This window comes from Lemur catta, chromosome 21, assembly GCF_020740605.2.
Source record: "Lemur catta isolate mLemCat1 chromosome 21, mLemCat1.pri, whole genome shotgun sequence".
Taxonomy (NCBI): domain Eukaryota; kingdom Metazoa; phylum Chordata; class Mammalia; order Primates; family Lemuridae; genus Lemur; species Lemur catta.
The window spans coordinates 10114073-10131074 of record NC_059148.1 but is presented as its reverse complement, the minus strand read 5'-3'; the positions used below and the strand labels follow the sequence as shown (position 1 = coordinate 10131074).

Sequence of the window (17002 nt, the reverse complement as noted above, 5' to 3'; positions counted from 1 at the left end):
CCGGTGTTTCATAGAGAGGCACCCAAGCGGGGCAGGCACGCAGGCCAGGGGGAGTGTGAGAGCTGGACAGTCAGATTGTGAATCTCAGATGGCCCCATCTCCACAAGCAGACTTTCCAGCTGAGCAGGGTCACTTCAGCCCCTCCCTGGAAGCTTTCCCCAGAAGCTGGGAGCAGACCTTTGAGACCTGTATAGTTACCTTACCAGCTTTTGTGGAGCCTGAACCCAGCCAGCCCAACCCAGCCCCGCCCAGCCTGACTCCCCCACCAGCCTCTACTGTGGCAGAGAATAAGGACAAGCCTGGAAGTTCCAGGGCCCCACCCACCACCTGGGGCATTAGGTGCTCCTCCCGAGAGTAGGGCCAGTCACAAAAACAACACGCAGCCTGTTCCTTCTGGCAATCGCCATCTACTGACACGGAGGTCAGCTTGCACAGCCCTTTATGACATTTACTGACTCAGTGGTACAGGATGAGATCGATGATCGATTCTAATGCACAAGCGCCCCCTACTGTCTCAGAGATTAAACTGGTTGTGCCAGTAGGATTCACAGTGCTAGTTAGAACACACGCTGGGGAAAGAGCAAGGATTTCCAAGGCCTCCATCCTCTCTCATGAGAGAGAGACAAGGACTCTGTCCACACCCACAGCTCAGCACTGCTAGAGCATACAAGCAACTGAGAAAAACCATTACACTAAGGATTATCCATAACTAAGGCATCTGTCAGGAACATAGATCGCCATCAGAGCACTCACAAACAAAGCCAAAGGTTCTTACCCCACATAAGCTACAAACAGCAGCATATGAGGTTGGGGAGGGGAGGATAGGGAGTCTCATCTAAGCAAGAGAAAATCCAAAACTATCTACGGCCATACCACCCTGAACACCCCCGATCTCGTCTCAATAGGATTTTTAAAACTTTTACTTCCATCACTTCTTCTAGGTGGTTTCTTTAATATTTAAAAGAACTAATGATTTTAATGTCCATTCTGGAATCTATGATATATTGCTGTCTTTAATATTTACCTAAAATAATGCTCTAAATTTTTAAAACCAGAAATGTGGCCTAAAGACCATGAAGTATAAATGCTAAGGCAAAAAAAAAAATGACTATATAGAAAACAGAGTTGGTTAAAAACATGAAACAACTGGATTTTAATGGCAAAAAATAAAATACAACTTTAGTAACTGTGCATATTAGAGATTAGTCACAGGTGGCAGTGACTGTTCCCTCCTGGAACAGAATCAGCGAGGGTTGCTGAGTCTTCACAGCCTGAGAACTAGACCCTGAAACAAAAACAGGCACATGTCATGAGTGAGGAAGGAGGACAGAGGATCACCCCACATGCTGGTTTGAACTCTAATGAATCTGAGGAGAGTGAGGAGGAGCAGCAGGAGAGGAGCCCAGGCCTTGATGGGGATGTGCCAAGGACACTCTGGCCACACAGCTGGTGCTGCCTGTGTGGTGGCCTTTTATCTTCCCTCAGTTCCCTGGGGGCAGAGTTTCTTTCTGGGTGGTGCTTTATTCCAGTCTGAGCCGTTTCCCACCCACAACCACACTGTTCTGTGTCCCCAGGCCCAGTTGTAGCTCCAGTGTCAGGAGGCTCTGGTGAGTGTGAGTTCTGAGTGTTTCCCTGGGCAGGAAGCAGCTGCTGTGACCTCCAACCCAGGCCAGTGAGCAGGGACCCAGGGCCCATTGAACTTGAACTTGCTTCTGGCCTTGCTCACCCATTAGCACACCTGTAGTACCCTGGTGACCCCCTCCAGAGAATGCTAATGGTGGTGAGTGCTATGCAGACTGAAAGGTCACATTTATCTTCTAATAAATAAATGTTGTTTAATCTATTGAACATTTCTACCTTGCTTGCCCGGTCAAAGCAGCTTCACTGTTTTTTATGTCTTTAGCTACTTCTTGTTAGTAATTATTGTTCTCTGGTTATGCTAAATAGCTTCCCACATCTCTGGAATAATATTTAGGTGTTACCTGTCCCTGAGTCCACACAGTGAGATTTTACTTTCTCTATCACGATATTCAGCCCTCTAATTTCTATTTTGTGTATGCATAACTCATATTTCATTTCTGAATTTTTCTCATTTTCCATTTGTGAAAAAGTGTCTATTATTGCTCATCATAGTGATTTTATGATTTCCTCCCTAAAATGTGTGTCACAGAACTCCAGTAACTCCAGCATCTCAGTGTTCGTGTCTACTGATTGTCTTTTCTCAGTCAACAGGTGATTTTTCTGGATCTTGTTATGATGTGTGATTATTTTTATTGTATCGTGGGCATTTTAGAAGTTATATTATGAGACTTTGGGTCTTACTGAATCTTCCTGTGGTCCTGGATCCTCCTGTGGAGTGCAGCACAAGGGCCAGGGTGTGTGGTCAGCTTCCCAATGGCCGCAGCAAAGTGGAGCCCTGACTCTCAGTGCTTTGGTGCTGCTGACTCCTTCCTGGCGAGCATGGGCTGTGATTGATCCTGACTCCTTGCTTCCAAGTGAGTTACAATTCATTGTGCCTGTGTCACCTCCATCCCCATCACTGTGGCCACTGTGCCATGAACATTTAGGCAATGACTGGACTGTCTGGAGAAAGATGCTGACAGATACACAATGAAAGGGACATCCTTACTCCATGAGTATAAAAGAACATCCTAACTCCATGAGCATTTGTTTGCAATGTGAATGTTCCCATTGCAAACAAATATCTTCTTGGTTTTTGTCCATTTAGAGAGGTTCCTCCCTTATACCACTTCTCCAGACCTCCTTGTCACCAATTTCCAACTATGTCCCTTCCAAGTCCCTGACCATCCAGAGAAACTATTGGCCACAGCTCAGAAATTTCTTCTAAAGTCTCCCCCATTGGGCAATGAAAGAACCATAAAAATGCTTTAGAAATTAAAGAAGGAAGCAGTGCAAAGGCCCTGAGGGAGAAACGAGCACACTATGTTAAAGAACGTCAAGAAGGACAGTATGGCTGCAATGAAATGTTGAGAGGGGGAGTAACCAGATGGGGGTGAAGCAGCAAAAGGAAGCTACTCTGTACATTATTACAAGGCCATTTAAAATTGGAAACAAAGACTTTGTACAGGAAGGAAAGGTAGGACCACAAAACAACCAGGAATCAAAGAACAACATGGTAAGTATTATCATCCTTATGTATTGATGGTAACATTGAAAGTGAATAAACTAAACTCCATAATCAAAAGACATAGAGTGGCTGGATAACAAAAAATCAAGAGCCAACAATCTACTGACTACAAGAAATCCACTTCACCTATAAGGACACACAAAGACGAAAACAATGGGATGCAAGAAGATATTCGCTGCAAATGGAACCCAAAAAAGAGCAGGGATAGCTATACTCCTATCAGACAAAAGAGATTTCAAGACAAAACATATAAAAGAGAGAAAGAACATCTGTATATAATGATAAAGAGGTCAATTACAGCAGTAAATATACATGCACCCAACACTGGAAAACCTGGATATATAAAGTAAATATTACCAGAGCTACAGAAAGAGAGACCACCATACAGTAATTGTTGTAGACCTCAACACTGCACTTTCAACACTGGACATTCCATTCCGACAGGAAAGAAACAAAGAAACACTGGACTTAATCTGCACTAGAGACCAAATGGGCCTAATAGATATTTACAGAACGTTTCATCCAATAGCAGCAGAACACATATTTTTCTCCTTGGCTCATGGATCATTCTTAGGGATAGACCACATGTTAGGCCACAAAACAAGTGTTAAAAAACTCATAAAAACTCATAAAATCATACCAAGTATTTTTTCTGGCCACAACGGAATAAAACTAGAATTCAATAACAAGAGGAACACTGGAAACTATATGAACACATGGAAACTAAATATGTTCCTGAATGACCAGTGGGCCAATGAAAAGATTAAAAAGGAATTTAAAACATTTTGCAAAACAAATGAACATGAAAGCACAATATATCAAAATCTATGGGATACAGTAAAAGCAGTAATAAGAGGAAAGTTCATAGCAATAAGTGCCTTTATCAAAAAAGTAGAAAAGCTTCAAATAAACAACCGAATGATGCATCTCCAAACCTACAACAACAGCAAACCAAAAGCAAAATTAGTGGAAGAAAAGAAATAACAAAATCAGAGCATAAATAAAAGAAATTGAAATAAAACCAAATACAAAACTTAAACAAAATGAAAAGTTGGTTGGACAAAAACCATATGAGATTTTAATTAATGCTCAAAAAGTACTCAATAAAATTCAATATCCAATTGTGACAAAAAGTACCAAAAAACAGCATAGAAGGAACTTACCACAATATGATAAAAAGGCATATATGACAGAACCACAGCATGTATCATACTGAATGGGGAAAAACTGAAAGCCTTTCCTCTAAGATCCAGAAGAGGACAAGGATGCCCACCTCACCACTGTTACTCAACACAGTACTGGAAATTCTAGCTAACACACACAATCTGACAAGAGAAAGAAGTAAAGGGTATCCAAACTGGAATGGAAGAAGTCAAATTATCCTTTTTTTTTCCACAGAGGATATTTTCTTATATCTAGAGAAACCTAAAGACTCCTCAAAAAACTATTAGAAGTGATAAACAAATTCAGTAAAGTTGCAGAATAGGAAATCAACATACAAACATCAGCAGCATTTCTAAATGCCAGCAGGAAACAATCTGAAAAAGAATCCAAGACAGTAATTCCATTTACGATGGCTACAAATAAAATAAAATACCTAGGAATAAACTTAAACAAAGAAGTGAAATATATCTATGCTGAAAACTCTAGACATGGATGAAAGAAATTAATGATGACAAACAAAAAAGTGGAAAGATATTCCAGGGTCATGGATTGGAAGAATTAATGCTGTTAAAATGTCCTTGCAATCCAAAGCAACCTACAGATTCAATGCAATCTCCATCAAAATACCAAGGACATTCTTCTTCACAGAGATATAAAAAATAATCCTGAAATTTACATGGAGCCACAAAAGACCCAGAATAGCCACAGCCATCCTGAGCAAAAAGAATAAAACAAACATTACCTGACTTCAAATTATACTACAGAGCTATAATAACCAAAACAGCATAGTCATAGCATAAGAACAGACACACAGATTACTGGAACAGAATGGAGAACCCAGGCATAAATCCACACCTCTATAGTGAACTTATCTTTGGTAAAGATGCCAAGAACATACAGCAGGGAGATGATGGTGAACTCTTCAACAGACGGTGCTGGGAAAACTGAGTATCTGCATGCAGAAAAATTATGCTAGACCCTTATCTCTTACTATATACACAAATCAAATCAAAATGAATTAAAGACTTAAATCTAAGATCTGAAACCATGAAACTACTAAAAGAAAACATTGAGGAAATGCTTCAGGACACTGGTCTGTGCAAGGAGTTCTTGAGTAATTCCCCCAAGCACAGGCATCCAAAGCAAAATTGGACAAAGGGGATCACAGCAAGTGAAAATGCTTTTTGCAACAAAGTAAACAATCAACAAAGGGAAGTGACAACCCACAGAATGGGAGAAAATGTTTGCAAACTCCCCATGTGACAAGAGATCAATAACTAGAACATATAAAGAGCTCCAAAAATGCAACAAGGAAAAAAAATCAAATAATCCAATTTAAAAATGGGCAAAGGATCTGAGTAGTCATTTCTCAAAAGAAGACACACAAATGGCAGCAGGTATATGAACCAATATTCAACATCATTAAGCATCAGAGAAATGCAAATCAAAACTAGGATGAGATGATACCAGTTAAAATTCATTCATCAAAAAGATGGGCAATAACGAATGCTGGCGAGGATGTGGAGAAAGGGGAACCCTCAGGCAATGTTGGTGGGAATGTAAGTTAGTGCAACCGCAATGGAGAACAGTATGGAGATTCTTCAAAAAACTAAAAACACAACTACCATTTGACCCAGCAATCCCACTGCTGGGTATATAGCCAAGAAGAGGGGAATTCAGGATATAGAGAAGGTATCTGCACTCCTCTGTTTATTGCAGAGCTATTCACAACAGCCAAGATTTAGAATCACCGTCCAGCTATCAGGAGCTCACTTTCCCTGTCTCTCTGATGCTCCTTCAAGTCCATGGCATAGGAGCTTAGAAAAGAGGGTGCCGGTGCTGTTGAGGATGGAGGTCAGGGGCATCGTGAGAGGCCAACATGACCAGAAGCATCGGGCTTTCCAGTCCTGGGGCAGAGGAAGGTGCAAGCTCTGGGTAGTGACCGGACACCATGACCCATGAGGCATAGACAGAAGTGAAACCAGAGTAACTCCAATATAAAAGTGTCATCTGGAACACTGATGAACCTAATCTACTTATACAGCAACATGTGGAGTTCCCTGTGTGTGTTCTGGTGATCCCAGAATGATCTGGTATAGAACTTTAGTCTTAAATGTAAATGAAGAGAATATCTGCTGGACCCTGTTTTTTCTAGAAGGGAAATGGTGCTGCCATATCATCTTCCTCTGGGGAAGGGCTCTTGTCATCCTTTAGAAGTAGAGGACTAGAGAGGACACAGCCTCGTGGGTGGTTCTGCTGCACAGTTGTGGGTGGGGAAAGCTGAGGGATTTTACACATTGTGGCTGTTTCATCCTCCAGTTCCCTCTGTCTGTCCGCTCATGCACCTTGGCCTCCTAGGACACGGTGTGGAAAGAGGTGGATGGGTGCTGTAAATTGTGGGTCATGTTCCCTTCCTGTTAAAATGCTGCCATATGTCAGGAAGGAGAAAAGTCACAGAAGCATTAGCCAATACTTGATGGGCCTAAGACACGGGACAACCTGAGCTGTCCTGAGCCCTGTCCCTGCTGTGTTTCTGTTCACCAGAGCAGTGACAACCTCCCGCTGTCCTGTCTCATTACCTATTTAATATGCATGTGGCTTAATTTCTATCTCACGAGACTAAAAGTTAGCTCCAAGAAATAAAAAATCATGTGTCTGTCTTACTAAATATTCCCTAGCCTGAGTGCAATGGCTGGCACATAGTAGGTGCTCAATAAATAGTCATAAATGATAAAAAATGGATCAATTGTATGGTAACACTGGTCCATATCAATCCAAAAAAATATTTACTTCTAGTTTTCCGAGTTTATAAGCTTAGGAACATGGAGCTCTTCTTGACAAATAAGTATAAGTGACGTACAAAGAAAAGCAAATGAGAATCTCATCTACCTTTTTGAGAGCAATACTTTGTGCCTAAAAGCAATGCAATAGCGTATATGAGATATTCAAGCAAAGAAACAGTGAGCTGTGAACCTCACATTCAGCAAAACTAACATTCAAGTGAAAAAGACCCTTCCACACTGTCATGGAAGACCTTAAGTAATATTATTTCCATGATCCCTTCCAGACAATGAAGAAACTTCAGACCAAAAAATGTCTAGAAAGAAAGAAATAAAAGGTATGTCACAAGTGCTAAATTTCTGGGTATTTGCACAACGAAGTCTAAATGAGTGTGATGTGAGAGGGTGGGATCTTTCTGGTGGTCACTAGGGTGATTGCCTTGTAATAAATTATTAAAATCTTTCTATGTTTGGGTGCTTTTCTACCTATCAGTTTTATTTCATATGAAAAGGTTTTAAAAAAACTGTAATAGATAAATACTGTTTAATGAAACAAAGTTGAGCATGAAATATAAAGTATCACTAAAGATAATTCTAAATACATACAATTCACAAATGAAATAGCTGCAGCTACATGAGCTGACTTGGGGAGGGCAACAGTGAGCCGGCCCTTGTTCTGTGGCCTCGTGTCTGATTCAAGCTTCCCAACCCTGTGGCAGCTGCAGGTCCCCTGGGACCAGGCTGACAACTACACATCACGGCCTGCCCGGGTATCGGCACAGGAATGTGCAGCACAGACATGGGTGCAGGGACAATGGGGAGGCACAGAGATGGCAGCAGGGCTCTCTGTGGTGGGTGTGCAGGACCCAGCATGGAGGGAGATTTTATACACATTAAAGATGCAAGTATATCAACCGCCTGCTGAGACCAGACCCTCCAGGGAGAGAGTCAAGAAAGGAGGGAAAGAGGGTATGGGAAGGAGCCACAAGGAGGAGTTGATGGATAGGAAATAGAACAAAACAGCAATGCAAACAGGAAATAAATTACATGCAAGGTGGTGGTCCAGTCTTCATCTGAGAACCCTTCCTCCGCATGCACCAGAGCTAGGATCATTAAAAGGTGGCCTTGGGGAAAGAAAAAACAGAGTTAGATTTGAGGTAAGAACTTGGACCCTGCTGCTCCTCATGTTTTATCTCCCAATGAGAGAACCCAATTCTTCCCCATCTCTGCTAACTTGTCCCAGAACCTCATTCCTTCACCTCTGCAGTGAGTAATGGGTTGCGGTTCTCCAGGGCCCCTTATCCAGATTAAAATCTGTAACTGTAGCCAGGAAGGGATGCCTGTGTCATCCTGTCCCTGCCAAAGACAGCCACTGTCCCCATGGCCTCCTGTGCATGGCACTGCCTTCCCTCTCCCATCTCCCTCCATCATCATATTTTTCTGTCACACGGGATAATTGGTGGAAATATCCAGGCTACCCTGCTACCCACCCTAATCAATCAATTGATCAATTCCAAACCCAAACCTAGGGGCCACCTGTCATAAGCCTAGGATTGCACTGGGTCCTGTGGGAGAGAAGTACGACCAACATATTATGTCAAGCAAGGTTTGTTGAGCTGAGTTGACCTCAGGAACTTTGGAAGCACTTGATCTTCACAACAACCCTGTAATTTCCCTAAGAAATAAGAGGGGAGGAACACACTTTTTTTTAAAAAAGGGTGTCTCAATTCCCGTAGTCTGCAAGTGAGACAAGCAGTTGTTGCCACGTTGATAAAGGGGACCTACCAGGGTTTGCACTGAGCCAAGGGAAGGCTGGGAGGGAGGGCACCTGGCAGGCCTGAGGAAGGGGAACAGTGGGGTCTGACAGGAGGGTGGGGACCAGGGCAGCACTGTCTGGCTGGAGCAGTGGGTCTGAGAGGAGCAGTGACCTCTGGCCCTGCTGCCCTGAGGCTCTGTCCTGGTCCTGGTCTATTCCAGGAATTAGGTCACTGGGACTGTGAGAGCCAGTGAGGGCAGCAAGCCCAGCAGCCCCTCACGCAGCCTCTGGAGTCCTGCTGGCCTTGGAGGGTCTCAACGGGCAGTGGGACACGGGTCTCTCCAATTGAAGAAAATCCAGGTTTTATTCCCAGACCAGGAGTTGGCATTTGGGTGAGGAGCGGAGGCCAGAAATCTGCTCAAGATCGTGTTCTTCCTTCATGTCTCCAGGAAGTCAGGGCATAGATAGTAATCCCAGAGCAAGAATTCTTTACCTCTCCCATCCTTGGATTGTCTTTTCACCCAGAGGTAGATGGGACAGAACACGAAGGTGCTACTCTAAGTCCCAAAGGTCCACAGAAAGAGGGTGGCCTTCTTGCCCCTCACCTGTCACACTGGGAGGTTCCCATAGTGCTGGTGGGGTACGTGTTTCCTGTCAGATTTTCCCAGTGTGGGTCAACAGTCAACATTCAAACCATGATGCCTTAGGCACATCTCCCGAGAGCTGCTGACCAATGAAAGCTAAAGGCTCTCATGTTTGGCAGAGGCAGAAACAAGAAAAAATAGTTCTTTTTGGAAAGATTATCATCATCCGAGAAAGCGAAAAAGAGGCTACAAATAGTATGCTCAATGCCCATAGACATAACAGCTCCTATTCTCACGTCAGCACGGTAGGAAAAGAGCACATATTTCTCTTTTTCTTAGGATTTCATGCCCCCAGCCACAGTATCCCGAGCAGCTGGAGGAAGCCAGCGGACCCCAGGAATCTCTCTCCTTGGGACCTGGCTCAAAGGTGGTTCCCTACCTGCGGAGTCTTCCTCCTCATCACTGGAGGGATACCGGATGTTGTATGTCCACTCTGCAGAGACACAAACATGAGCAAGGATGTTGTCCAAGGGACTGCCACGCCCATCCCTCCTACTCCAGGTGAGGCCACCTGGATGACACAGGATCACCCTGCTCTTTCCTCTGGGATCACAGACCTTCCCTGGACCCAGTGGAGTCAGAGGGCTTCAACAAGGCACTGCTCACAGTTGCAGACCCTCAGGAGAGAGGATCCCCCTTCCTCATCTCACTTCCCCATTTCCACTGGAGCATCACAGCTCTTAAGTCCACCCTCCTTAACCTGAAACTCTAACTCGCTCACATGCTGTGAGTTAGGTGAGTTCAATAAGCAGACGCCGGGCCAGGCTGCCCAAGAGAACGTGTTGGAATGATGGAGCTGCTGTCTGGGGCATAGACACACTATTATTGGGCACGTATAAAGGGGCTCGTATAATGAAGTGGTGAATTTTTAAGTTTACTTATTTTAAGGAATTAAGACGTGAGCAGGCACGTCTGTCTACTGATGACCACACTGCCTAGCGCAGCTCTAGGATCCAAAGATGATGAAAACAGAACTCCCCTCCCTGGTGTGTCCTTGCAGGATAGTTGGCTGCTCTGATCCAGTCATTCATTGACTGCGCACAGTGTCAGGGCCAGGCACTCTGTGACCCTGGGACACAGTGACAGTGAGGACAGTGTGCAGGATCACAGGGGTTTCCTGCAGAGGGCGCTGTATTAAACAGAGAGGAGGAGCCTGGCCCTGCACACACTCCCTGGGCAGGATCAGAGCAGGCAGCATAGAGGGGTGGGGAGACACCTCGCTGTCCTCAGGAGCCCACCCTCATCTCTCCCGAGCCTGACTAGAACCTGGGAAAGCACCTGGACTACTGTGGGGCCAACAGGCTGGACACACTGAGGAGGGAGCCTTTCCCCACCTGAGCTCGTTCCCAGCCCAGGGGTGTATCTCTCAGCTGCTCATGGGGCCCAACCGGCTTCCCAGGGCTGAGCTCTGGAAGGGGGAGAGATGAGGAGGATCCAGTCCCTGCCCTTGCAGTGACCGGCCATGGCCCACGAGTGGGAGGAGGCTCGGTGTTGGGAGACTGAGTTTCCACGTGAACGTGGCATTTCCTATTCTGGGCAACAGTATCTGAAGATTCATGTTAGACCTCAGTGGAGAAAGTTGGAGTGATTTTCCCCCCACTCTGCCTGTGGGCTCCTCCTTTGCAGTTTCTTGAAAGAACTGGGTCCAGCGTGTGGCTGTACCAGGGTCTAACTGCAAAGGCAGGAGCCTGCCCCACTCTTTGTGCTGAAGATGGTTCTGGAAGGTTAATTTTGAGGTCGCTCCTAGAAAAGGTTTGTGAAGGAGGGACATGGCAACAGTGAAGTGTCATGATCACTCACATCTCAGGAGAAAACAGAAAGGCCTATAAAGCAGTGAGATTATTAAATGAATGAAGTTGTAACTGACACAAGCAGGGATTCCCAAAGTGAATCCTTTCAGAAACTAATGAACAATTTCCAGGTGTAGATCGGATTCATTTTAAAGGTTAATTGAGAAACATGCAGCATGCAATGAACTGAAAACATGAAAAACTTGAAATTTATGAATTTTTTTAAATGCTTATAATTGTGCTATAGTGATAATTGTATTTTCCCATTAAAAATGTAGACACTGGTAATAGGATAACATATATCTAGAGAAACACTAAAACGTGCAAAAATACACACTCACACACTATCAAGATCCAACCACTGGATTCACATGCAGACACAGTCCACCGCATGCACACAGCCCTGCACCACCTAGAGGGAACACAGCTGCTTCCAGGGCTATTGACAGTGGCCGTGGTTCCTTGGAAAATCAGCTTCTATCATCACACCCCCAATCCTCCTCTACAGCAGACAGCTGGAATCAGGGCCTCCCCATAGGAAGGCCAACAGGGTAGTGCCACCTTTCCCATCATCTAGTCATGCTTTAGTAAATGGGGGGTTCTAGAATACGTACTCTCTGTCTTGACTCCTGAGGCCACCTGTAATTACAGAAAAGGAATTAGCATGAGCATGAGACCATTCCACGTCCTATTTGCAGAGGGCTTTTGTGCACTTGGTGACAGTGGAAAACAAGACAGGAGAGAGTGGGAGAGGCAAGGAACCCCAAAAGCAAGAACGGAGCAAACTTGCTCATGCCTAAAGTCACAGCCTTCTGTGGAGGATGTATCCCTCAAGCCCATTTTGATTGGCAATTACAAAAACTTTTTCCAAAGAGATAAAAATGCTGCTGAGGAAAAATCTCACTAGAATAGAGGCTGTAACTGATGCCTTGATATTTTAACGACATCTTGAATCTTTGAGTCAGGTCTCAGTTGGCAATACACTCTCAGCCAAAATTTTACCCACCAAGGAAAACACATAAGACATCTCAAATATCCTTGTTCAGCTTGTCATATATTTTTTCAATTGGAAAAGAAAGAAACCAAGAAAGGAACATTTTCATTTCAGACAAAGACAGGTGGCCTGACCTTGGACATAGATGGAATTATGTCTCCTCTGGTGCCAGCGAGCTCGATCTGTGGGTCCTCAGATGGAACTAGGAGACAGAGTGAATGTCAGTACCTTGCAGGTGTCGGTCATGGATCATTAAGGGGACATTGCTTGACGTGGACTCGGGATGAGAGAAAAGGCAAATGCATGAAACAGGACAGACTCGAGAAACAGAGCATGTGGTTGTCGAGCTGAAGGCCACCTAACCAACGGGCAGTAAGCTGTCTGTTTGTTAGTGACAGAGTCTCGGGGCTCCTCCTGCCCACTGGGAAGCCGAGGTAAATGCCACTACCTTACTGATACCTTCCAAGATCCTGTCTTCCCCCAGGGTCCACCTGTGCTGCTATTATCTAGACCTTCTCCTCTAGCAGACTACACGCTTGCTGCGAGCAATCTTTACTGGGGGACTGGATGCAATTCTAGGCAAAATATTCCATGATGTGTATTTCCTTATCTTTTGTTACAAGGATAATTAAATGAAAAAGATTTGCAAATATGGAACTCTCCTATAATTTAGAGATAATCACCACTCTATTTTCCTTTCTGGATTCCTGTTCAATATATCGTGTGTGTCCATGGATCAGCTGCTGCTCATGCTCACACGAGCCTCTGGCAGTGGGACAGTGCAGCGTGGGTCAGCATGTGGGGAGTGCGGACCCTCTCTGGCCTGGCTCTGTAGGACACTCACAACTAGGAAATCTCATCTGGGCACCAGGCTGACAACCACATCATCCTTTGAATTCTTATTTGGAAATGTCCTTGGAGTTTGTGCACTGCTGGATTTGAGCATTTCTAAGGCTTGTCATGATGATGTTATTCAATACCAAACAGTATCTCCCTGCTGCTTCTCTGCTTTTGCCCACGTGTTGAGGAGGGACCTCAGCATTGCCATGTGGTGTCTCCCACTGCTCAGAATCTGCCAGCTGATCAGAATCCTGAGAGTTTTCCATGTGTGCTTCACACTGATAGTCACACTCGAGTTCACTGTAAAATGTACCTGTTGCTACCCTGAGTGATGTGACCATCGAGGCCACCTTATATTGATGGACAGTGTTTGGGATGTTTGTAGACTATAACACTTCCAGGTGTGCTCTTGGAATTCCCTGCCCTGTAGGTAAGGTACTGGACCCTACAGGTGAGTGTTGACTTCAGTTCAGTGACCCAGAGCATCAACAGTGTGACGTAGAACTGAGTTCACATTGGCCTCTGCTTACATTAAGATCTTGAGCCATGCATGTCTGCACCATCTCCATTGAAGGGGGAACAATATGAAACCAACCTTCAAATGTGTCTTTGATGAGGGATGACTGAGTAGAGTCATATAAAGTGGGAGGGCATGTTGGCATTTTTTTTTTTTTAAGAAAAATGACACTTGTACTGTGCTGTGCATGGAGGTGCAAATCTTAGGAAATACACACACTCACAACCACACTTGTAGTCACTGCACATAGGCTCACCCCTCGGTGCCTCCCAACCCTCATGCACACCTGCCCATGCCATGTAATAACTCAGGTGTCATAGAGACTCTAGTTGATGGTAACAGTTCTTTCCTGGACCATGAGTTTCCTGCCCCACACCCCCAGTCCTTGTCTCCAGCAGGAAGCCGGAACGAGGTGGCTCTACAGACAATAGCAAGCTAGTCCCACTTTTCTCATCACTTAGATTTTTCCACAGCCAGAGATTGACCCCAGAATACGTACTGTTTATATTTGCCCTGGAGTCCACCTGCAAGTAGAGAAAGGAAAACACTATGAGGATCAGGCCTTGCTGTCTTCTGCTTGCAGAAGTCTTTTGCTCTCTTGCTAACATCAGAAAACCAGATGGGAAACAGTGATTGAGGCAATGGCCCCAGAATAAAGCACAGAAGATGCTTGTGCAAAAGCAGAAGATTTTCAAGAAGGATTTCTTAAGACCATTTTGGTAAATACAAAATTCTTTTTCAAGAAGGAAAATTACTACTGAGGAAAATGCTCACTACCATGCAGTGTGTAACTGATGTTGTCATTTATAAATGCCATCTTCAATCAGGTTCAGCTGGTAATAAACTCTCACTAGACATTCTCCCCGCCAAGAAATTCTATCTATAATTTATAACGGACATGGTCAGACTTTAATATCTTAATTCAAGTGAAAAAGAAAGAAACCAAGAAAAAGCATTTCAGTCCCTTACAAGGAAAGACAACCTTACCTTCTCAAAAGACAGGGCCTCTTCTGATTTTGTACTGTCCACCTCTTCCACCACAACCTGTGGGGATTCTGGGGAAACACAGAGGAACTGTCAGCACAAAGGTGTTGCTGAAGACTCACTTAGGGGACCTGGCATGGTGTAGACACGGGGCTGCAGTGTGTGCAGGTGTGTGGTTAACGGCACAGACTGAGCTGCTGCTCGGCTGTCCTTGACAGTGAAGGGAGGCAAAGGAGAGGGGTGGGAAAGATGAAACAGAGCGTTCGCTTTCCATCTAGGGCTACCTAAGCCAGGTGAAATGGTCATTCTACACACAGGCCAATATGAAAATCCACATCATTATTCAAAGACCAGGCCTCTTCACTCCTCTTGTTCATTTTGAAGCCCAGGCAATACACACTTATTTCTTGAAACGTTACAAGGTCATTTGGCTTCTGTGTAGCTGCATATGCTGCTACTGCAGTTGTCATCACTTCTGTTGGATTGCCAAAAAAATATTGTGGTGAAATATGTACATTATTTTAGTTATTAAATATACACATCTGTGGCATTAGTTGCATTCGTAAATCTCTGTAGAGAATAAGAAAGAATTTAATCTAATAACATAAGCTTTCACCTTAGGAAACTAGACATAAAAAGAGATGTGTGATGTAAAGTAAAGAGAAGTAAAGAAAAAAAAAGATTGCAGAATTCAATCTAATGGAAAAATAGGAAAACAACAGAGAGAATTCTCAAAATCTAAAACTGATTCTTCAGAAGGATCAATAAAATTGAAAAGGTTCTAGTCACAGTAACCACAAAGAAAAGAAGACACAGTGTAGTAATAATATAAATAAAAGAGGAATCATCAATACTGATCCCATGGGCATTAAGAAGACAATGAGGGAATCTTTGTGTATATCCATGCCCACAAACTGCATGGTTTACATAAAGTGGACCGAATCCTTCAACGTGTGAAACTACCAAAACTCAGCGAATGAGAAACAGATAACTAAATAGGCGTGTATGTATTGTTAGAATTTGAATTAATAACTAATACCTTGTGGAAACAATGACAATAACAAAACAACAACTGTCTCAGAGGGTTTCACTTGTGAATTCCACCAAATTCTTACAGAGGAAAACACAGTTTTATTCTACAAGTTGGTTATCACAAACTTAAGTATTTACCCAAGTAAATTGAAAAACAATGTCCACACACAAAAAAAGTACAAGGAATTATGGCAGCTTTATTCATAACTGCCCAAACTAGAAGTAACCAGGGCATCTTACAAGAGGTGAATGTTCCACCAAACTTTGTTACATTGATCCAATGGAGTATTACTTATTGATAAAACCCACTGACATAGCAAGCTACAAACACATATAAAAAATCTTCAGTGCATATTGCTATGTAAATAAGTCTGTCTGAAAAGCTGCATCCTCTGTGATTCTAACTCTATACAGTTCTGAAAAATAAAAAAAAAACTAAAGAGACAGTAAAAAGATCAGTGATTGCCAGCAATTCTGGCAAAAGGGGAGAGGGGTTAATAGGTAAAGCATGGGTCATGTTTAGGGCATGACACTATTGTGTAATGGTGATGAAGGACATTATGAGTTTGTCAAAATCATTAGACTGTACAACACAGAGTGAACCTTAACCCAAAGTCTGGACTTTAGCCAATAGTAATAATAATATATGGTCAACTGAAAAAGTCACAGTCTATAAATGTAGAAAGGAGTCTTTCTTTCTTAGAAAGGTTCACAACCTGCAGGCGGGTCATCATGAAAAGCTGGGAAGTGCAGCCTCAGAAGAAGCCAGGTGACAGGCACTTGGAGGGAGGGAGGGAGGGTAAGACAGGAGTTTATGCTGAACAAGCTGGTCAGGTGTACATATGGGGCAGGTTGCAGGAGGAGCTATGAATATTGATGATGATAATGACAGAGACCCATGCACATGCGTATTAGGTTTACGTGTATTAACATACATCTTGTGATCACTTTGAGATGGAGATTTAATACTGAAATGCATTATAATTAGATCCTATGCATAAAAGGGTCAAGTGTACAGGACGAGTCCATGAATTTCCCACCTTCAGGAGACCAGCCAGAGCCACTCCACAACCTGCAGCTGCTTACTAAGAAGAAACTCTTTGTGGTTTAAAATGGACGTCATGTTGGACAGATGCAAATGGGAAGAGTGTGCCAGGGTCAGATGACATAAGCAGAGGGGTCTTCCAGCCTTTTGGTCTCTCCCACCGGCCTTTAGTAAAACCTGGTCATGATTAGTAAGGGGAGTGAGGGGAAAAATGGAACATGACCATCTTTCTATCCTGCCATAGCCAGAAGCTCTAAAATTTGGATATTTTAGTCAAAGGAGGATCAATTAGTGTGCTTAAGCAGTTT

The 17002-nt window shown here is 43.7% G+C and overlaps 1 protein-coding gene and 1 long non-coding RNA gene across 3 annotated transcripts in view; both read right to left on the bottom strand.

Moving 5' to 3' along the window:
* The window catches only part of LOC123625663 (immunoglobulin lambda-1 light chain-like), a 995149-nt gene that overhangs the window by 702542 nt on the left and 275605 nt on the right, over window positions 1-17002 (bottom strand). The gene's annotated exons all lie outside the window — the stretch shown is intronic.
* On the bottom strand, window positions 1258-11917 carry LOC123625690. Its single transcript, XR_006730616.1, has 4 exons — window positions 11897-11917; window positions 9872-9925; window positions 8140-8216; window positions 1258-1285 (listed from the first exon to the last, which is right to left on the bottom strand). It is a non-coding gene; the product is annotated as an uncharacterized LOC123625690 (long non-coding RNA).